We start from the raw sequence: 25,135 nt of genomic DNA, 5'->3' as shown, positions 1-25,135 counted from the left end.
AATTTTATTTTTATTTATTTTGTTGTTTTTAAGTTGTTAGACAAAATGATGTCCTGAAGTATATATTTATTGTGGCATAACTAAATCTATTTCATCAACATACGCATTACTTCATATGATTATCATTTGCACATTCATGCTAGAACACTTTTCAAGAATACAATACATTATTGAATGTAGAAGATAATAAGTCAGCTTAAGTGTCCATCAACAGAAGAATGGATAACTAAAATGTGGTATAATGCAGAAAAATACCACATAGCCGTACAAAGAAGGAAATCCTGTTATTTGCTACAACATGCACGAACCTGGGGAATGTTACACTAAGTGAAATAAAAATTGCATGTTGTCATTCATAGGTGATGTCTAATAATGTTGATTTCATAGAAGTAGAGTAGAAATTTCATTAACAGAGGTTAGGTAAATTACAGGGATGAACTGGGAAGTTGTTGTCAAAGAATATAAAAGTACAATAAATGGTATAAGTTCAAGAGATCAATTGTGAAATTTTATTAAATTAATTAAATCTATGTCTCAATGATTTTACAAAATAAATCAACTTTCTTATAATTTATTTCAACCCTCTCTTTTCTTCCTTTTTATCTTACTTTCCTCTGTTAGCTATATAAAATGTCAAACTAATATAATTTTACAAAAGTTGTGTCTCACTATTATCATTATATTTACTTTATTATTTTCAAAAGTCTAATTTAATGTCTTAGATTTTTTTGATGATACCTCTCCCAGGAAAAAAAAAATCGTTCCATGTGCATTATAGTACATATATTGGCACTATAGGAGAAAAGGAAGATCATGTACTTTCATTTTCAACTGTTACCAATTATTAGGTAAACCAATGATAGCCTTACTTTATTCATTTAATAAATGTTATCATTTTGTTATATATATATATATATATATATATATATATATATATATATATATATATTATCAAAAAAAATCGTGCTGCCCACTTTTAACATATGCAAAGCAATCATGAAATTTATTTGGAAAAATAAAAGACCCAGAATAGCCAAAGCAATCCTTATCAAGAAAAGTGAAGCAGGAGCCATCACAACACCAGACCTAAAATTAAACTACAGAGATATAGTAACAAAACCGGCATGGTATTGGTACCAAAATAGATTTGTAGATCAATGACACAGAATAGAGGACATAGAAACAAACCCACATAGATATGGTTATCTCATACTAGACAAAGGCGCCAAAAACATTCAGTGGAGAAAAGATAGCCTGTCCAACAAATGGTGCTGGAAAAACTGGAAATTCATATGCAGCAAAATGAAATTAAACCTCTATGTCTTACCCTGCTCAGAAATCAACTCAAAGTGAATCAAAGACTTAGGCACTAGAACAGACTCTACCTAACAGAAGAAAAAATAGAACAAAATCTTCATCATGTCAGCCTACGATCTAACTTCCTTAACAAGACCCCTAAAGCACAAGAAGCAAAATCAAGGACCAATAAATGGGATGGATTCAAATTAAAAAGCTTCTTCTCAGCAAAGGAAACAATCAGTAATGTGAGAAGAAAGCCTATAAATTGTGAGAAAATCTTTACCACCTATACCTCTGATAAAGAATTAATCTCTAGGATATATAAAAAACTCAAAAAACTTAACACCCCAAAACACAAATAACTCAATACATAAATGGGCTAAGGAACTAAATAGGTACTTCACAGAAGAAGAAATAAAATCACACAACAAATATATGAAAAAATATTCAATATCTCTGGCAATTAGAGAAATGCAAATCAATACTACACTAAGATTTCATCCCACTCCAATCAGAATGGCAATCTTCAAGAATACAGGTAACAATAAAGTTTGGCCCGGATGTGTGGAAAAAAGTTACACTCATACATTGCTGGTGAGACTGCAAGTTGGTACAACTATAGAAAGCAGTATGGAAATTCCTCAGGAAGCTTGGAATGAAACCACCATTTGACACAGATATCCCACTCCTTGGTTTATACCCACAGGACTTAAAATCAGCATACTATAGTAATGCAGCCATGTCAATGTTTATAGCAGCTCAATTCACAATAGCTAAACTATGGAACCAACCTAGGTGTCTTTCAATAGATGAATAGATAAAGAAAATATGATGTATATATCATATTTTCTTTTATATATATATGGATGGAATATTACTCAGCTTTAAACAAGAATAAAATTATGGCATTGTCAGTAAATGGATGGAGTTGGAGAATATCATGCTAAGCAAAATAAGTCAATCCCCCAAAACCAAAGGCCACATGTTTTCTCTAATATAACAGATGCTAATTCACAATAAGTGGGGTGGAGCACTAGAGAAGAATAGAGTTACCTTAGATTAGGTAAAGGGAAGTCGATGGAGGGATAGGGAGGGGATGTGGGGATAGGAAGGATAGTAGAAGGGAACAGGTATTATTACTTCATGAATATATGTGACTGCATGACCAATGTGATTCTACAATATGTACACTCAGAAAAATGAGAAGTTATATCCTACCTGTGTATGATATATCAAAGGGCATAAATGCATTCTACTATCATTTCTAACTAATTAAAACAAATAAAAAATTTAAAAAACAGAATATACTCCAGAAGAAATAAATAAAGAAAAAAAAAAACATCAGAAACCAAGCAGCTTATCCAGTTAAAAATGCACATCTTAAAAAAAAAAAAAAAAACATAATTGAGAAAAACATTGTTCACTTTTAAAGGTCTTGTTAAACTAAACATTTTAGGACTAAACTGGTTTGGCATCTGTTCCACTGGAGAGTTCATCTTCACATTCTTGGCAACAATGATGAAGGTTATGGTTAATGATAAGATAATTGGCCAACGTTTTTGTTGGCAAAACATTGAACACATAGCAACATCTAAGTTTCACTCACCATCAGAACCAAACATTGAGAAAACTAGGGATAATTTTGGTTTTCTATTTATATTTAGACAGTGCAGCAAAGGTAATGGAACACAGAAGTTTTTTAATTATATACATTAACTCATAGAAGAGTGATTTTTTAGTTTTTTTTTAAGTAATCCAGAGACTTAGTAAAGCTTTATTGTTACCAAAAGATGTTTAAGAATTTCTTCATAAAAAGTAAAAGTCAAGTTATTATGGTTTCTCCAAAATGCAACTACAGAGAAAACCTTGTATGTGGGTAGTGATCTTAGGAAATATGAGTAAAAGAGAGAGGAATGAGAGAAGATACAGTAAAGGAAGAAAGACAGCGAAGGGTACACTTATTAGAGGATTCCTGCTGTGAACCATTGATGGTCCACTCTATTGGATTCCTCTAATTGTCCCACTAAATATGAAAGATAGGATTCATCCACCAAATCATCTATCAATTAAGGGTGACACCAGGATGGGAAGTCCAGTACACTTTTGTTTTGGGAGGTGAAAAATGTCACAGATGGAGAAACACTTGAAGCTACTTACAGTAAGTGTGGTTCTCTCATGATGAGGCTAAAGCTGTTTTCCTCAATGGTAGGAATCAAGGGAATATACAGGAGGGATTCAAGAAATTTCTCTAAATGTTTTGCAAAAATTTGACCCCCAAAATATTTCTGTGTGGAGCAAAACACAGAATCCATAAAATTTTAGACAATATGGTATATGAATGAGGGATTTATATTACTGTACTGAAACAATTCCCACAATATGGTATTTTTCTGAATATTTCTGAACAATTCATTCTAGTTCCTATGAATGAAGTTCATGTTAATTTTTCAAACTTTTCTTCATTTAAAAATTAAGATGTCCTACTTGCTCTTTAAAATTATCTTTAGGTTAGCAGGCATACTACTGCACTGTTGTATTTCCAGTGACCTGAGAATCTGATTCAGGATGATCACAAATTCAAGGACATCCTCCAAACTTAGTGAGGACCTGAACAACTTAATGAGATCTTGTCTCAAAATTAAAAAATAAAAAGGGCAGGGAATATGTTTCATAATTAAGCACCTTGAGGTTCAATTCCTGGTACAAAAATAAATGAATGAATAAATAAATAAATAAATAAATAATATTTAAGTGAGATTCCTAAAATATCAATGTCTTTTAATTAAAATTACACAGGACCTCAAGAAATTTAATATTATACACATACATTTATGTATACATAGTTGTCTTGAAGCCGAAGTTAAAGTTACTTTATAGTCAGGTGCAGCGTTCTGTAATCCCTGTGGCTCAGGAGGCTAAGACAGGAGAAAGGCAAATTCAAAACCAGCCTCAGCAACCTAGTGAGGCCTTAAGCAATTTAGCAAGACTCTGTCTCAAAACAAACACACAATAAATAAATAAATAATAAATAATAATAATTTTTAAAATGGTCTGGACATGTGACTCCATGAATAAGCACCTGAGTTTAATTCCTGGTATGAAAAAAATTATTTTATACACTATTACTAAAAATAGTATATATTATTTATAACAATATAAATATATTAATAGTCAAGTCATTGACTTTGGTTTCTTATAGCATGTGAAACTTTATTTTCTTTCTACCAGATAATATTCAACTTTTTAAATTGGCAGACTTAATAGATATGATCTTACCAATATTTTTATTGGTGCATGGTAACTATACAGCATAGTGGGCTTCAATGTGGCTAGATCATACAAACATATAATATAATTTGAACAATTTCACTCACATTCTCTTTCTTTGCTCTCCCTTCTTACTACCCCTAGATTCCCTTCCTTTACACTGTAGTCTCCCATCTACATTCTGAGTGAATTTAAAAAAAAAAAATCTTAGAGACTGCTTGCAAAGAACTAACCCATTCCTTGGACCTAGGAAATTTGGTTTAGGAGAAATGGCAGATCAGGAATTACCTAAAGTGATAAAGCCATTTGGACATTGTCTTTTAGTATGTCCAGTTTTTAAAATCCACAATGCCTTCACCTCCTTTTTTTCTTTTCTTTTATTCTTCCTTCCTCTTGCCTTTAAAAGCATAATGTTGGATTTAAGTGAAATATGAAATTTTACCCTTTTTCTATTTTTATTCTTTGGTAGTACTTCCTTCTAGTATATTCATTGAAAGTTTGTAATGTGCAATGGAAACTATCACAAGTTCAAACCAACTGTATCTCTTTTTCTTATCAGTCCTTTGCTTAACCAACGGAAGTGTAGTTTTTGTGAATGGACCTTGCAATTTGGGCCAATATTTTGGAAACAGAGAGTCTAGCCATTGTGTCTCTAAGATTGTTTGTTTATATGATTGCAGTAAACACAGCTGAATAACTAAAATTCAAAGCAGATTCCTGAGCAAACAAATTCGACCTCAGTTTTCATGACACTATATTCACCCTCTGTTAGATGCATATGCTTTCTCACCTCCCAAACTGCACATTAAATAAGTGATAGTATATTTCACTTTTTTATGCATGACAACTATAATTGCACAGAAAACTACTGCCTCCTAGTTGATCTTTCACCCCTAGAAGCATCATAAAATGTTGGCTTCTTTGTCAATTGTTCAAAATTCTGAGGGGAAGTATTCAATTAATATTATGAAAAGATGTGATATAGAAAAAATAATTTGTTGACTCAGAGTTAAATGAACAGCAGGGAATTGTCACAAATGAATCTGGACTTTCTCAACTCCTGCTTCCTGGTAGCAAATTCATTTTAAAAATATGTATAAACTGAATGCGGTTGGAAAATCAGTTGCATTCATGAGTATTTGGTCTGGAACTATATCTGCTCAAACATTTCTTCCATATTTTCTCCTGGTCTATTTCATGTTCAAGCAATAATTCATTTGCACGAGTGGATAAAAACAAAAAAATCTAAATAGGGAGTAATAGTGGGAAGTAGTTTAGAAATCAAAAGGCTTTAAAATAGCACAGCTGTTCTGATATTGTTATCATGCCAGCTATTTAAGATTGTTAGATGATAGTAAGAGGCAGAACACATTTTCTAGGCAGCTATTTTGGTAAACACATTTCAGCCATTGTGCTGTGCATTTATCTTTTCTTGTGATGCTTCCCACATGCACACATTGAAAAGATGCCAATAATATGTGTGTGCTCTTTGAAAGATAAAAGTTCATGATTGCAATTTTTGGTACTTCTTGTACCAGGAGACCAAAAGCCATTCAAGTGTCCTGACTCCAAGAAATGAATTATACATGTTTCCAAAACTAATGGAATGATTCACACAAAGTATCAGGATTTGCCTGGCTCCAATGCTTGCAGTTGCTGAGCTATTTACTCCTCAAAGCAGGCTTTTTACAGCAGGGATACACCGGAAGAAACTAAGAACCTGAACTTTAATGAAACATTCTCATGCGATTATGCCTAACAAGCTGACCCACTTCACTTTTATGTTTCTGTGTCTTCTACAAAATATTCATCATAATAGTCTCTACTTCACAAGTCTCTACCTCACAAGTCTCTACCTCACAAGTTGTGAGGACTACATGAGTAATTTAAGAAGACAACCTAGATGCTCCTCAGTAGATGAATGGATAAAGAAAATGTGGTATACATACACAATGGAATATTATTCAGCAATAAAAGAGAATGAAATCATAGAATTTGCAGGTAAATGGATGGAGTTGGATAATACAAAGCTAAGTGAAGTTAGCCAATCCCCAAAAAACCAAATGCCAAACATTTTCACTGATATAAGGAGGCTGAATCATAGTGAGGTTGAGAGGGGGAACATGGGAGGAATAGACTGAACTCTAGATAGGATAAAGGAGTGGAAGAGGAAGGGAGGGGAAATGGGGGTAAAAAAGATGGTGGAATGAGATGGATATCATTACCTTAAGTATGTATATGAAGACATGAATGGTGTGAATATACTTTATATACAACCAGAGATATGAAAAATGTGCTCTACATGTGTAAAATAAATTGTAATGCATTCTGCTGCCATATATAACAAATCATCATCATCATCATCATCATCATCATCATCATCATCATCATCAAGAGCTCTGACCTGTGATAAGTATTTTGTAAATGCATTATTATTGACATAAAAAATTTTCATTACTCATCTTTTATCCACTCCTGGCTCACATTTAGATATACTTGTCTCTTGCCAACTTAGTGTACCTTAAGAAACAAATATGAAAGCCTACTTAACTACTCTGACCTCTTCCTACTTTCATGGTATCAATCATAAAATACAAATAAATAAAAGTATTGACCCTTTGGGTAAACAATGCAAAATGCATAAATCCCTGTTAAAACCTAAGTGTTAATCAATTTCCAGCCTTCCATACATGAGTATTTATTGGTTGATTAGGGCAGAGGGATGGGAGGAAAAAGAGGGGGCAGGGGATTAGAAAGGATGGTGGAATGTGATAGACATTATTATGCAAAGTACATGTATAAAGACACAAATTGGTCTCCACATACTTTATATACAACCAGAGATATGAAAAATTGTGCTGTATATGTGTAATAAGAAGTGTAATGCATTCCACTGTCATGTATTTTTTAAAAAAATCAATAAAAAATAAGAAGATAAAAAATAATAAAGTATAGCTAATAATGAACAACAACTAAACTTGATCTTTTCATTATGTTTCCACATATATCCAACTAACATTTTTTTTCTTACCAAAACTCCTAAAATGAAGTAGCTATATATAAGTTACTTGAATATTTGTACTTTATACACATCTACTCAATAAATATTTGTTGAATTAAATATAAAGCAAGTTATGTGTCACAGGGAAAATGGAGCAAGGAAATATAAAACTGTCAGACATAGATATTACATGAAGACAGAAAAGTGTTAAGATTCCTATAGAAGGGATGGACCTGGGAATGATGAAGAATGCCTGAGGAGCAGGACCATGGGTTCTGGAAACCTAAGTAACAACAGAAAAAATAATTTTTAAAATGGGTTGGGCATGTGGCTCCATGAATAAGCACCTGTATTTAATTCCTGGTATGAAAAAAAGTTATTTTATAAACTATTACTAAAAAATAGTATATATAACTTATAACTCAGCATAATATATTAATAGTCAGGTCATTGACTTGAGTTGCTTATAGCATGTGAAACTTTATTTTCTTTCTACCAGATAATATTCAACTTTTTAAATTGGCAGTCTAATAGATATGATCTTAGTGATATTTTTATTGTTGCATGGTAACTATACAACATATAGCATTGAAGTACACTTCAATGTGGCTAGATCACACAAACATATAATATAATTTGAACAATTTCACTATCATCTTTCTTTGCTATCCCTTCTTTCTGACCCCAGATTCCCTTCCTTTACACCATAGTCTCCCATCTACATTCTGAGTGAATTTTTTAAAAAAAGAAAGAATCTGGGAGCTGAGAGATGTGGATAAATATATGCCTATGTCCATGGAAGAATTTGCTTTAACATCTTGTATTTTTTCATAGGAATTAGTGTGCTATTGTTTATAAACATCTGAAACTATGGTGTCTGTTCTGGTTTGGATGTGAAGTGTCTGCCAACAGCTCAAATGTGAGACAATGCAAGAAGTTTTGGAGGAGAAATAATTGGGTTTTAGCCTTAACCTGATCAGTGCCTTAATCCCTGATGGGAATGACTGAGTGGTAACTGGAGGCAGGTGGGTTGTGGCTGGAGGAAATAGTTCATTGAGACATAGCTTTGGGGTATATATTATTGTTATTATTTATTTATTTATTGTGTATTTGTTTTGACACAAAATCTTGCTAAGTTGCTCAGGGCCTCACTAGATTGCTGAGGCTGGCTTTGAATTTGCCTTTCTCCCTCCTTAGCCTCCTGAGCCACTGTGATTACAGAGCGCTGTGCCTGACTATAAAGTAACTTTAACTTCAGCTCCAAGACAAGTGTGTATACATAAATGTATGTGTAATATTAAGTTTCTTGAGGTCCAGGTAATTTTAATTAAAAGACATTGATATTTTAGGAATGTCACTTAAGAATTATTTATTTACTTATTCATTCATTCATTCATTTTTGTACCAGGAATTGAACCTCAAGGTGCTTAACTATGGATCCATATGCCCAGCCTTTTCTATTTTTTAATTTTGAGACAAGATCTCATTAAGTTGTTCATGGCCTCACTAAGTTGTGGAGGATATCCTTGAATTTATGATCATCCTGAATCAGATTCCCAGATCACTGGAAATACAGCAATGCACTAGCATGCCTGCTAACCTAAAGATAATTTTAAAGAGCAGGTAGAACATCTTAATTTTTAAATGAAGAAAAGTGTGGGGTACATACTTTGTATCTGGAAAGTGGAGTCACTTTCTTTCTCTGCTTCTGATCATCATGTGAGCTGCTTCCCTCCACTACTCTCTTCTGCCATGATGTTCTGCCTCAGCTTGAGCTCTGAGGATTGGATCCAGCCTTTTACAGATGGAGACTTCTGAAACAGTGAGCTTCCAAGTAAGCTTTTTGTTCTCTACAATTGTTGTGATCAGATCTTTTAATCACAGAAGTGAAAAAGCTGACTAATCAGTGTCTCAGGGCAAAAAGGAAGAAGAGGAGGAGGAGGAGGGGAGGAGGAGGAGGAGGAGGAGGAGGAGGAGGAGGAGGAAGAGGAGGAGGAGGAGGGGGAGGAGGAGGGGGAGGAGGAGGAGGGGGAGGAGGGGGAGGAGGAGAGGAGGAGGAGAGAGGAGGAGGAGGAGGAGGAGGAGGAGGAAGCAGCAAACAACATGACAAGAAGCTTCCATGTCTAACATGATAAAGCTGCTCCAAAAGAAGTGACAAACAAAAAGGAAGTCATTTGTCAATTATCAAAAAATGTGAATGACAGTTTTCCCAGAATTTTTTCTAGACACCAAGTTTAAGCAATTACCTTGTTGCTAAACTTTTGAGAAGATCTAAACTCAAGTTGAAGAGCAGTCAGAGAACATATAATCCCTCCTATTTCAGCATCAGCACTTTTCAATTTCATAAAATCAAAACATCTTTGAATCCTAAATTGTTTCCTAAATAGTTGTAATAGTATTTCATCTATCTTTCTCCTCTATAAGCGATCAGGAAGCATGAGCTTATCTTTAGAAAAATTGTTGATTTAGTTTTACTTATTGGCAGACAATAAAAACAATAGCAGGATGGTAAACCCAAAGACTCAGAATCTCATTACACACATTAACCTTTCAGCAGAGGATGATGCAGTCATATCATAACAGAAAACAGAGATTTTTTTTTAACCAATACTGCTACAGTTTTGATAATGAATTTGAAGTTCTCTAAATGAAATGAGTTGTCTAAGCTTTAAATTTAGTAATAAAGTAAGTCATGGAACTCAGAACTAAATTTTTGTAGGTTTTATTTTATTTTATTTTAAATGGACATAATAACTGTATGTTTTATATGATACAATGGGTTGTTTCATTAGTATATATAGTGTAATTATCATATTAGGGCAAATGGCATGTCTATCACTTCCAACATTGTGTTAGTCAGCTTTTAATCACAGACAAAAAGAATACATGAGAAGAACAACTTAAAGGAGGAAAAGTTTACTTGGGGTTTGTGGTTTCAGGGGTTCAATTTGTGGTCCACCAACTCCATTGCTATGGGCCTGAGATGAGTCAGAACATCATGGTGGAAGGATATGATGGAGGGAAGATATTCAGCTCGTGGCAGCTAGGAAAGAGAGAAAGAGAGAGACCAGGGACAAAATATAATCCCTAAGAGCAAAATCCTAGTGACCTACATCCTCCAGCCACACCTCACCTGCCTACAGTTGCCACCCAGAAATCCATTCAAAGCACTGTAATCCATCTAATGGATTAATCCACTGGTTGGGTATAATTCTAATCATTTAATCATTTTGCCTCTGAACATTTCTGGGTTATTTTGAGCATGAGCTTTGGTGGGATACCTCCTATCCAAACTACAATAAACATTTACAATTTCATCATGCTGAGAACTTCCAAAATCAAATTGAGACTATCCAATATATTGTTGTTCACTATAATCATCTTACTGTGCAATAGAACTCTAAAACTTATTCCTTATGTCTAACTATGTTCTGTTGGTCAGTGTCTCAGTATCCCTCTCTATGCACTGCCCTCCCTGTTAAAACTAAATTTATATTTTCAGGTTTACCCACTGCAATATGCTACAAAGATCGGGAAGAAGCACTGAGAAGTGAAACAAAAATTCTGCAGAGAACATATGAAAAGGTTAGAGCTAAAGTAAATATTCTTAATTTTAAATGGGAAAGAAAATGAGATACACCAGCCAGAATAATCACAACTTTGATAGGCAAGATCCTGAAAGGGGAGGGGGGGTTCTCTGGATAAAAATTGTGTTATTAAATTTTGCATTGTTGTAACCAAAATGCCTGAAGAGAGCAACTTAAAGGAGGAAAAATTAATTTAGTATCATGGTTTCAGATGTTCAGTCCATGGTCCATTGACTCCATTACTCTGGGCCTGAATGAAACTGAATATCATAGTGGAGGATGCAGTGGAGGAAAGCTGCTCAGCTCATAGTAGCCAGGAAACGGCGAATGAGATAGGAAGGAGGAAACAGATATAGTCCCAGTGTACATCTTTATTGACTTACTTCTTATTCTCACCACCCAGTAATACCTTCAGATTATGAATCCATCAAATAAATGTATTAATTCATTGATGAGGTTATGGTTTCATAATATAATTGTTTTACCTGTAAACATTCTAGCATTGGTGAACACATGAGCTCTTTGGGGGACATTTTTAGATATAGCACATAACATGGCACTTTGTTAAAAATAGTTTTAAAAGTATGGCTTATAGATTGGCCTCTGAATGGATGACAAGAAATAGTAATTCATGCAACAGATGCTTTTCAATGAGCACATACTATGAATCAAGCACCAGTTTTAGCAAAGATAGGACTTAGATCCTAAGAGACAGGGATAGCAGAAAGTTTCTTAAGGAATGGGATGAGGTACAATGAACCAAACAATGGTCCAACTAATAAACAGTAGTCAACACTAAGGTAGACACTATGAAGTATTAATAGCGATATTCAGAGCACTGAGGTCAGTCTCCTCGAAACACTCTTATACTATAGTTTCCTTTCCTTTACGATTTTTTGAAGTCTCAATTATCAGTATGAAAAATATAGCAGACTATTGTATTTGCTTATCTTATATTTCAAAGTATGTGTTTTTTATATGCAAATTTTATCTCTCCAGAACCATTCATTGTGAGAAAATAGAACAAATGGTGGATAAAGAACTGAAAACACATGAATCAAGCCACAGTTCTGTCATTTAGTAGATTTTTGGTCTTAATGAAAGCTCTAAGGAAGAAACAGTTACTATGATTTAAATATATAGACATATATATATGGCTTCTTTGCTGAAAATTGATATAATTCCCACCTCACAAGATTTATGGGAGAATTACATAATCTAACATTAGTAAATGTATCTTATAAAGTCAAATCTTAAAACACTGGCTTAAAAACATGACAATTGAAACATCTTCCCTAGATGAAATATATGAAGAAAACATTAAAATATATTTATAAATGTATCTGCTGAATTGGAATATATACTATTTACATATTGATTTAATTCATTTATTTGTGATACTGGGGACTGAACTCAGGGGCACTTCGTCACTAAGATACAACCTTAGCCCTTTTATATTTTTTTTTATTTTGAGACAGGGTCTTACTAAATTGCTGATGCCAGCCTTGAATTTATAATCCTCTACTGTATCTTTTCAATTCACTGAAATTATAGGCATGTGTTATCATGCCTGGCAAAATATTTATATATTAAAGATTATTGACTATAATATCTACATTCCAGGCTCAAATTTACTTTATATTGGTTACATAGAGTTAAGAACATTTGAGTTCTCACAACAAAGTATTCACAAATGGCATTTCATAAAAATCCCCAATTATAACATTTACTACATTTTACTATACAATTAATTTTTTACAGATGGCACATGGTTAAAAATTTGAGCAATAACCATATTGTAAAAGGGTATATGCAATTCAATTTAACACAGACAAATTAACCACCCCTCCTACCTAGAACTAAGAGTTCTTTATGTAACACAACTCTACCAGCAGAGTTTTTTTCTATCCTTCAGAGATATTCTATATATTTAAATCATAGTAACTGTTTCTTGTTTAAGATCTCTTTGTAGTATCACACAGTGTCGAAATAAGTTAGTTAATATAGAAATATTAAAGTGAAATAATTTCTAAAGGCAGATTTAATCAATGGCTCTTAAAAGTTAAAATATGTATTAAAAATATAAGAAATAGGCAATATTTAGAATTTCTAAGTGTTAAAATGACAGCAGAAATTTTACATATAATGAAATTTATCATAGTGCAATGTTCACTTCTTACTGAAAAACTTTTGTCCCATGATAGAAGTATGCTCCCAACATATATTGGTGTGAATTTGGCATTGTATGGGCCATATTATATGCATGTTCAGTCTGTGTACTCAGACATACATTAGTGGCCACATGTAGATGTGAATTAAAATTAAGACACATGACTCATTACTAGATATTTACATATACTTTAATGCATTTTATAGCTGGAGAGACTTATTGAAGCCTATGTCTATATAATAATGTCTTAAAAGAACCCATGCCAATTGAAGAAGTTTCAAAAGTTAATCTACTAGTATATTCCAATGTACTCAAATGTTATTAATTCATGCTTTTAATACAATTTTTAACTATCATATATATGTATAATCAGTAAAATTCAAGGGTAAAATTTTCAAAATCTCTAAATTTCCCTTGGGAATGAAACTTTTCTAATAATTTGGTTTTAAAATAATATGTTTTTCTAATATGGTGGTATATTTACTAACATTATCCAAGTTTATAAGAATTCTATCATTAGCAATTTATAATTTCTCAAGTTCAAAGTCAATGTTTCTCATCATATAGTTACTTCATAAATAAATGTAATAAGGGGTTGGAGCTGTAGCTTGTCTCTATCAAAACTCATTTTAGCAAATCTGAGTTATTTCTATAATCATTTCTTCATATTATACTATTAAAATAAATATAATCAAACAATTATGATGATTGAGATATTAAATAAGTGTTTCTTTAACTTTATTATTCTTTAAAGAGATAATAAAATACGACTGTAGTAATAAAGAGGGAATTCTTCTAATGCTTAGGATGTTAAAAAAAAAAACTTTCTGTACTATTAATTCTTATTGATGACTTAGCCTGAATTCTATTTTAAAATAACCACTTTGAAATAACAATTTTAATTAATATATTGTGATATTGTGTACTTCCTTGTAAGTAAATTAATGTTACTACAGATATAAAGAGACAGATTCCTAGGGGAATTGATTGTTCATATTACTTTTACCTGGAAGAATTCAAGTGTGTCATCTTTGACCATCTATACATACATATGTTGGCTTAAAAAGAAAACTTTAAAATTGCTGTCCAGGAGTCTTAATTGCAGACAACTATAATTAACAATTGGTATAGTCTGGATGTAAGTGGTTCAAGATTCAGTAAGAAGAAAAACAAAGAGCATGTCTATAAATACAAACATTACTGTGGGAACCAGTGAATGCTTTCCACTAATGTAGTTCTCTTTCTTTGTCTCATGGGTCAGTCAACATCCACCACAGAAACATATGCAGGCCCTTCTTCCCTGTACTTACATGCAGTTCAGTTTCTTTTATCAACTAGCATAGAAGTTTCAACAAAAAGGCCCTGAAACCTCATTTTCTAAATGTGAGCAATACTTCCTTGACCTTCACTGGGGACTCCCCAGGGCTAGAGCTAATCCCTTCCCTATATTGGTTTCCACAGTGTCACATATTAGTATATAGTAGTTTAAGAGACTTGCAGAATTCAGTGAAGTGTACAAAAATTTACAACAATTTGGAATCATAATTTATAATTAAAATCTGTCATTTCTTCACTATTGATGTATGAACTCTTGTAATAATTGGCACTCAAAACTATAAACCTTTTATGAATATTAACTTGAAATGAATTTAACACTAATACATAGTTTGAGATATATAAACTAACACAATTTTTGTGTATATATGTGTATATATATAAAGCCTCCATATTTTGAATTTTAGTTTTTTATATCTAAATAATTTTAGATATAAAATTTATAATGTTAACTCATAACATTATTATTTAGTATCATATGATTAAAGGAAGAGTGGTATTTGTTAACTAATTGGCTCAACAAAATTTAAGAACAATCAAAATAAACTAGAATAAATCAAATGGTGAAATAAATTCTACATGTTAATTCATATAAATTATAACTTAAAATAATCAAAATTTCTCAAGCATATGATAATATGCCTGAGCCTTAACTGGATTTTAATTCAGTAATCTGTGAACTTAATTACATTAGTGAAAAGCACATTTCTTCTACTATACTTAGATACATAGTTAGCTTTTTTAGTACTCACTTATTGATTTGGTTAATATATATTAAATATACAAGGGGAGAAAGAGAGAAGACAGAATGAGGGAGAATGAGATAACCAGGTAGAGCTTGCCTATAATTTCCCAATTGTATATTAATTACCATCACTTCTAATTGCTTTCTGAATATTTTAATTACTTAGCTGAAAAATCAAGGATTTTTAGGATTATAAATATGGAAAAAGAAAGAGAAAGGGAGAGCAAAACCAGGTCAGAGAATCAGAGATAAAGAGACCTAGAAAAGTCATTTAGGCCAGTAATATTGTCTGGCTAATTGTACCCTTCTAAATAGGTGAACTATTCACATCTCATTTATTGTAACTAGGTTAAAGTTATGTTTAAAAGAGCCTGCTTTATTATTAAGAGTTGATGAGATATTTAAACAAGAATGATATAATCAGATATTTTTAGAATGGTCAGTTCTGCAGCAGGAGGGAGATAGACTAAAGACAGGGAAGCTAGTGAGGAGCTCTTCGCAAGACTCACAATGAGCATTGACGTGAGCTAGAACAAGGTGGCTCTAAGTGGTAAATGTGACAGGATTTAACATGCAAATTTTTAAGCATTACAAAAGGTAAAAGAAAGAATCTAAAGTACTCTCAGGTTTTCATTTTGACAGTTTAGTTTGTGATTTCACCATTTGGAAAGATGAAGAGTAAAGAAGGACAATAGCTTTGAGCAGGGTTAAAGATGATTAATTTCTAAGACATGTTCAGTTTGAAGCATTTGTGGGCTAGTCAAGGAAAGATGCAATGGACAATAGAGACAAAGATTGGAAGCTCCATAGAGAAAACTTTGAGCTTTTAAAACCGTAGATTAGGAAGATGTCAAAATGTGACATATTTCACAGTGAAAAGTCAAAGACACCAGAAGAGATTTGCAAAATTGAGAGGAATTATAATTATGAAGCCTGACAACATGAAAATACACCTACAGTATATCTCATTTGGGATAATAGCAATGTAGAGAGTATATATGTATATAAGCTGTCTGAAAGTTACAGAAAAAAAAAATTGCTGGATATCAGCAATCTTCTTATTTTCAGAATTTTCATTTCTGCTCCTGCTGTATGGTTGTTAGTGCTTTTTCTAAGGTTTCATAGAGATGTTAAAGAGAAAAGTCTCCACGAGCTGTCTTGACCATGCAAATAACCACATGTAACCTTCCTGAGTCTGTATGGCCCCTGGCAAAATGCCAGGTGTTATTTTTGACTTGTTTACAGACTCTAACATAACCTATTAGCATTTATGAAGTTATTTCTAATAAATTAAGACACAGCACCTCTTAGTTATTCTTTCCAGATTATAGAGTCCTAATTATTTAAGTGCATCTTCATAAAGAAATCTTTCCAACTCTTTGATCATTCTAATTGGGACTTTAAAATCTTTTTTTCTCCAGTCCCGTTTTAGCTTTCTTGCAGTGTTACAACCAGTCATCATTGTAGCCTGTGTTTCTTCCTCAGAAGGCAGAGCTTGTGCTCTACAAGCTTTTTATCCTAGGTGATAGCAGATTATTTGCCATGAAGCAGTGTTCAACAAAAGTTGGCTAAATAAAAAAGTAAGAAATTAATTTCCAATAGAATTCTGGATCACACCAACCCATAGTGTCCTTTTTGATCTTTTTATATTATACTGGTCTAATGTTATCAGGGAAAAAAAAACAACAACAACAACAGAATAATACTCTATCCTTAGTCTATGCCAGGTATGGACAAAGCATCACACTGAACCAAACCTGGAAAACTTTCCACTTTTATAAAGGAAATGTACTGAAAATCTTCCACAGTCATCATTTCACATTTTCTCATGGCTATTGTCATATTATAATGGCAGAGTTGAGTAATTGCAACAGAGACCATATGGCCCCAAAATACTGAAGCATTTGCTGCTATATGACCCTTTGCAGAAAATATTTCCCAACCCTAGATCCATAATATAAGTGGTATGTATAGTGTATTATTTATATGTTTGGTATCACTTTTTCTCTGTAAGTGTTGGACATTATTTATATAAACATATCTCATTTAGCTTTCAGCCTGTAACTTTGTGAATTACACTATAGTTTAATCCCATTCATAATCCATTGGTATGTATCATCCTTAAACTTAAAGAGAAAATCAATCTTTTGTGGAAATTCTGGATAAGTGTCAAAGCAGAGAGCTCTGCTATGATTATTCTAAATTCTATTGATGACATCAATTGTATGATTTTGCATTTATACAAATGATTTATCATATATTATCTCACTTATTTGTTTAAAAAATCCTATGATTTAAAGATTATTGTTATTACTATTGCTCTAAAAAAGGAAAAAAAATAAGGTAGCTGCACAAATACATCACTAAAGCAAAATATCATTCACTTTTTTTCCTCTGATGGAAGAGTCCTACTGTAGATGATTTCTTCATTTTTGAATCTCAGAGGGATAATAAGTCTTTAAAATTGCAGTCTTTTCTCATCTCCCTCCAGTCTCTCTAAGTATAAGGAGAAGCTAAGAATGTCAGGTTTCACTAATATCAAATCTGCATCCTTCTTAAAGGCATAAACAACTGCAGTTTCATTTGCAATAATATTTCAGTTCTTCCCCTCCCCATAAGGGAATTATCTTTTTGAGAAACTTAAAATGAGGACAGTACTTAATCTAACTAGTTAAAAGTTATCTTTATTTCAATTCAGCAAAATTCATACAAGTCTGAATCATGATAAATACAGTTACTAATATACCAGTTTTCTATCCTATATCTAACCTATTAATTTTGCAGTTTTATTTAACCCTTTCTCACTGTCTCCAGGCCCCATGATAGGTCTTATTTGTCCACATTTTTAATCTCTTGATTAAAACAACAATGTGATTGAAATTTGAACTAGTAGCCACAGTTTCTTGGTGTACCTACCAGTAATACCCTGTAAAATTTTCAACATCTGCTAACCACCCTATTCTCGGTGTTTCCAGGCCACACACCAGCTCTTATTTGTGCACGTCTTTATTCTCATGAGTACACCAACAATATGAAATGAATTCAAAGGCATTCTATCCTGCTTTTCTTTGGGACTCCTTTAAATATCTAATTTGCCTTCTATTAGTGAAAAGAAAGTTTGCCAAGAAGAAAACTTCTGAAGGCAATAATGAAAGGTGAATATACAGTGGGAGTCAACAACAACTAAAATCCAGGTAGAGTTCCTAGAGTTCCAGTCTTTCTTCCAGAGAACATAAATGAGTTCTAAATATTTTTTTTTATTCTTTACTTGCATTGTGAAGCAATACATAATACTCTTCTTCTCTATATTACACAAACTTTTTTTCTAATACAAATAGATGTTTATTAGAGATAATGTACAGCTAAGAAGTCTTCCATAAATAAGAAAGGACCTGTGAGTCTATTTGCATTCTGTTTAGAAAAAGACAACCCTCCATTGAAAAATGCTTTTGGATCCTGATTGTTAATCTTCAAAACAAATCTAGAATTATCCTCTAGAGTGCTAGGTGATATAAAAAAAAAATTGAAGCATAATAATAATCTCTGCTGATTTGGGATTTAGAGTGTAACATGAACTCTTTAGTGGATACTGGGCTCCTTAAAACTGTTTGACTCTAAGAAGCATTTTCAAAGCTATCTAAAACTTCTTTGTACTAACTAAAGAGATCTCAGTTGCATTTCTGAGAGCTCAACTCTTGGGAAATTTGAAATACTTTAAACATGTGTTTGAGTTGGTTAGCTATAAAAGCCATTTTCACATGGGGTTTTTCCCAGTGTCATTCCCTGAGCAATATGGTCCACAGGAGCCAGATAGTAAACGAATTCTGTCTGCTTGTTTTACTTCCTCTCCTTAAACTTTATTTTTTTTTTCTGAGAACAGAAAAACCTGCTCCATATGTCTGGGTACTGCTGCTTTGGAGGCCTTCACGTGAAGATAATAGGCACAGCTTCTTGGCATATCCCCTGGTAATTCTCAGGAACTTTTAAACATCTGCAAAACACCCCTTGCTCACTGTCTTCAGGCCACATGATAGGTCTTATTTGTCCACATCTTTAATCTCTTGATTAAAACAACAATGTGATTGAAATTTGAATTCAAAGACATTCTTCTCCCATTCGCTTTGTCCTAATGGTGTCTACTTCCTTGTAGTCTCTCCCCGGTACAAAGCACAATAATTAAAGACACAGTTCTTCTGGATAGTTACAGTGTGTTGATGAAAATAAGAAACAAATGGAATGGTTTCAGTCTTGTGGAGAGTCTGTATTTCAACAGAGGCAGAAACCCAACCCACTGATAACTGCATTTGCTAAGAATGAATTAGGCCAATTCTTGTGGTCTGATGTTGGAAAAATGAAATAAAGACATTTTCTATGGTTTCATATCAACTCTTGTTCTAATTTCAATTTTACCAAATAGGAAGATTACTATTGTGAAAAGAACAGTTTAAGCAGTAGTGGGAGTATAACCTAAGATAACCCTGAGTATCATATTTAAGTAGAACTTGAACAGATAGAATATAAACCTGGTGAGAACAGGAGCAGGGGACTGCTGTTCATTGTTATATGTACTCTATTGTTAATTCATTGGGATTGAACTCCTAGCCAACAGCACCATCCCTCCTGCCTGAACAAATGTATTTATCACGTTATTTTCTCTGTAAGGCACAACACAGTTTGTTCACTGAGAACACTATACAACCCTGCAGCAATAGTGTCATTGGTCATGTTGAACACAGAATCACCCTGAAAAAAGCATAAGAACGTGAAAAATATGACACTGGAGAGACTTTGAAAAAGACTTGTCTACAATAGGAGCTGAAACAAGCACCAGAGTTTTGCCCTGTTTGATGTCATCTGAGAACTTTTACTTTAAGTGTTCAAATGTTTCACCACTCTACACATGCCCCCAAATGACTGTGAAAGCATGAATATTGATTTGGGTATTATAAACACTGTCACTTTAGCAAATGGGCAAGTTTTACAAATACAGAATCCAAAAATAATAAAGAATTAATTAACAATGAGTACCAATTGCATATGAAAGGTATGTTTATACATCTCATTATATATAAAGTGATTTAGGGGAGTTAGATATAGTATATAGAGAATAATAAATTAGAAAACAGATGTATAATAGGCAAAAGCAAAATTAAGACTAAAGACAAAACAAAATATATTCACACCACAGATTTTCAACGAGTTATTAAAATCAGGTCTCATATTTGGATTTAAGGTTCTGGGTATATAGAATTATATGATAATTCAAGCATGGAATCTGGAAAGCACTGATATTGAAGGGTTGGGTATGATAAGAACTTACATATTAAGTCAAATATACCAAAAATGAGCTTTTCATTTTTCTTGATTGTATACCACTTTTCTGACCTATGCAAAATTATGTTTGTCTATTTTCGTTTCTATGTATGACTAAAATACCTGGCAAAAAAAATTTAGAGGAGGGAAAATTTTCTGGGGAGGCGGGGAGGTTCAGTTCATCATGGGCCAACTCCATCACTCTGGGCCCAAGATGAGGCTGAGCATATGGAAGAAGGGCATGGTGGAAGATTATTGCTCAGTCCATGGCAGCCAGGAAGGAGAGAGTGAGTGTAAGGAGACAAGTTCAAAATATAATCCCAAAGGACCATCCCCAGTGATTTGCTTCCTTCAGGCACTCCCCACCTTCCTACAACCCAGTTGGCCCATTCAAATCATTAATTCATTACATGGATTAATTACCAAATGGATTAAATCCCCTGATTAGGTTATATCTCTTAAAATCTATTCATGTCACCTGTGAACATTATTGTCTTAATACAGAGCTTTTCTGGACAACACTTCATCTTCGAAAGATTAAAAAAGTTGTAGTACAAATTTTATTTCAAGGAAATCAATGTTAAGAAACCACTCTGCATCTCAATAATCTACAAAGTATGACTCTTTAATAACTTTGTGAGATGAAAACTGGTGCTATATATACTGATCAAATCATCCTAAGCAAACTATAATTTACAAAATTATGGAGAAATTACATAGGTGCATCAGGTTTTTGTGCTCAAAATTAATGATAAGATAGTTCAGGTAGAGAAAAACATGACAGGTGAGGTAAATTCAGTTGTATATCTTCTTCCAATTCTGTATTTAAAGACACCATGTTGATTCACTAAAAGTGACCCTCTTCAGAATTATTTACACCAGAGATATCAGAAAATAGTAAGGGATGCTTTTTCCCTAAAAATTTTTTTTTAAACATTTATCAGCATATACTTGACTAAAATTCAGAGTGCAATACATTACATATTTCCTATAAAATATATCATATTTTCTTAGATAATAAATCATTAATATTCATAATTTGTACTTTCTTCCTTCTATATATAGTAGGCTAAGAGCTAAGGAAATACAATGAAGTGGAATGCCACTGAAATTCTGTTACTATTTTCAGTTTCCATTTCTTCTTTCAGAAAATAATTATTTCTGTTATTTTGGAACATAACTTTTTTTAGCTTTCTACTTTCAAAAAGCTGTTAAAATAGTTTGAGCTGCTTTGTTACAAATAGCTTTATGAAATGCTAGTGATAACAATTATCTAGGACTGCTCCTAAAATACACCAAAAGGAAAAGAATGTCTAAAATATCATGCTACATATGCTTATTTTGAGTCTATTAAAATTGGTTTACTATCATAGCTTCTCTCTAACAGAAAAGATACTTTGGTAAATTTTTTTATTCATTTTTTTCTGTTTACCAAAATCATGATACTGTCTGCCTTGGAAGAAATCTTTATTGTGGTTCTACCTCTGTAATCTACAACTTCTTTCTTGTTCTTGACAATCTATTTTCTTCTTAAGTACATAAGCCATGTTTTGTTTTTCTCTAAAAGTATAACTAAAACTCAATGTTATTGTCAACATAATTCATGATTCACACAAAATAAATTAATAGTTAAATACTACTGGATACTTTCAATAATAGATGTGCTTTTACTGTTATTTTAAATTTTTAAAATTTTTTTTGACATCCAATCTTATTCTTGCAGTGGCGTATAATTTTAGGAGACTTTGCCTCATTTCTTTCTGACCCAGTTGTCAATAGACTCTAATCTATTTCTTTATAATAAGAAATTCTAAAATTCCTCATTAATAAGTCAGTGATTAATAACTATGTGCTCTGATTACTGAAGGCAACTAATATTTAAAAAGTTGGTCAGAAGATTACACCAAAACTTTTAATTTAAAGTGTGGCAATACCAAGTAGAGACTAAGCTATTTTGATTTATTTTATTTTTAAGTCAGTTTTTATTCTAAGACATTTCATTTAATTTTTTAATGTCATATTTGGATATTCTAAAATATATTTAGGATATTTTCTTTAAACTCATGGCTGATTCCTTTTGATTGCCTTTTTTTGGTAAATCAAAATAACAGAAAACATAAAGAAGCTATTATTAATTCAGGCCCTACCATCTTAAGATGCCACAATGAGGTGCACAATGTGGCTCATTACATTGATTCTTAGTGTCTTATTTTCACATATATCAGAGGAGTCAGGGAAGTTTTCTGTAAATAGCACAGATATGGGGCCACTAGCTACGGCTTCCTCTCTCTACAATCTATCTGTAAGTAGTTTTCTCATTTGTAAAAGGAAGGAGTTAACTAAATAAGCACTAAGCTTGATTTTTTGGCACTCTTAACTCTACATTTTTCAAATATAAAATTAAAAAAAAAAAACACATGGAGATGGCATATCGGGTGACATATGCATCCTCCTTCCAACTCTTTTTATTCTCAGTCTGAGAAAGGGTGGTGTGTGTGTGTGTGTGTGTGTGTGTGTGTGTGTGTGTGTGTAACAATAAAAATAAAACTATTTCAAAGCAAAATATAAAAGTCTAGTTTTCCACAAATAAGTAAATATTTATTATATTATACAAAACAGTATTTATTTATATTATATATAAACATATGCATTTTAAGAACATAATAAAACAATTTGTCTATGACTCATGACACAATTAAAAAAGTTACTCCTACTCTTGGAAGATAGAATTTACTTTTTAAGTGGAAATCTAATAAAGCTCAATCTTGTAGGGTAAGTGGTGCTTTTAGAACAACAGCACTATCCTACATAATAGATGAGGCCCTGAATAGATTCATTCAGGCAATGAAAGCATACCTTAGAATTCATTTTAATTCACAGTTAAAAGTTCTAAAACACTTGCCATAATTAGATGATTTTTATTTCCTTGTAGATAATATATATTTTTTGTTTGGATTCATTTTGATATAATTTTAAAAGCATGGAATATAATTTGCCCTAATTCAGCACCCAATGCTTCTACTTTCTCTAACATCCTCCCTTTACCTGGTCCCCTTCCTCTGCTTTACTGATCTTTCTACTATTTACTTATAGTTTTGTTTTTTTTTAAATTAGTGTCTAGTGCATATACATAAAGGTGACATTGGCTGTGGTATATTCTTATATGTACATAGGGAAACAAGGTCAGATTCCTTCCATTTTTCTTACCTTATCTCATCCCTCCTTCTTCTCCTCAACCCCTTTCCTGTACTCCACTGATCTTTCTTCTGACACTATCTAGTTTTAAAGCAGTTTCATTCTCTATATCTTATCAATACTTACAAATTAACTATTTTTATGGACATAAAGTTAAGCAGAACCTGTTAACCACTCTTTAGACTTTGCCATGAGGATTCATTTTTGCCTTAGACAGTGAGTACACTAGGAGTGACTGAGATGCTTCTCTAAGTACCAGTCATTCACAAGAAATATTTAGAGTGATTTATTACAATTGTCCTTTTTGTCCTCATACAGAACCTAAAACTTTGTTAGTTTGTAGTTTAACTCCATTTTCTTTTTTTCATATTTTTTATTCATTTTAATTAGATACACATGACAGTACAATGATCTTGACATATCATACTATTTGAATCAGATGGGGTATAATTTCTCATTTTTCTGAGTGTACAGGTTGCAGAATCACATTGGTCATACAGTCACGTATATATATACAGCAATAATAATGTCTATTTTATTCTGTTGTCCTTGCTTTCCCCCCTTCCCCTCCCCTCCTCTCCCATCACTTCTTTCTACCCAATCTAATGTGACACACTTCTCCTGTTTTTTTTTCTTTTTCCTCACTTCGTCATACATGTATTCTGTATAATGATGAGGGTCTCCTTCCATATTCTGTGCATTTACCCTTCTCCCTCCCTTTCCCTCCCTCCTCTCTTCCTTATTTAGTGATAATCTTCTTCTCATGCTCTTACTCCCTACCCCATTTTGAGTCACCCCCCCTTATATCAGAGAAGACATTAGGCATTTGTTTTTTAGGGATTGGCTAACTTCACTTAGCATAATTTGCTCTAATGCCATCCATTTCCCTGTAAATGCCATGATCTTGTTATTTTTTTAGAGCTGGGTAATATTCCTTTGTGTATATATGCCACATATTTTTTATCTACTCATCCATTGAAGGGCATCTAGGTTGGTTCCAAAGTTTAGCTATTGTGAATTGTGCTGCTATAAACATTGATGTGGCTGTGTCCCTGTAGTGTGCTGTTTTTAGGTCTTTGGGGTATAGTGTGAGAAGAGGAATAGCTGGGTCAAATGGTGGTTCCATTCCCAGCTTTCCAAGGAATCTCCATACTGCTTTCTAAATTGGCTGCACCAATTTGCAGTCCCACCAGCAATGTATGAGTGTACCTTTTTCTCCACAT

The sequence above is a fragment of the Marmota flaviventris genome, chromosome 1, assembly GCF_047511675.1.
Source record: "Marmota flaviventris isolate mMarFla1 chromosome 1, mMarFla1.hap1, whole genome shotgun sequence".
Taxonomy (NCBI): domain Eukaryota; kingdom Metazoa; phylum Chordata; class Mammalia; order Rodentia; family Sciuridae; genus Marmota; species Marmota flaviventris.
This window is presented reverse-complemented; position numbering follows the sequence as displayed.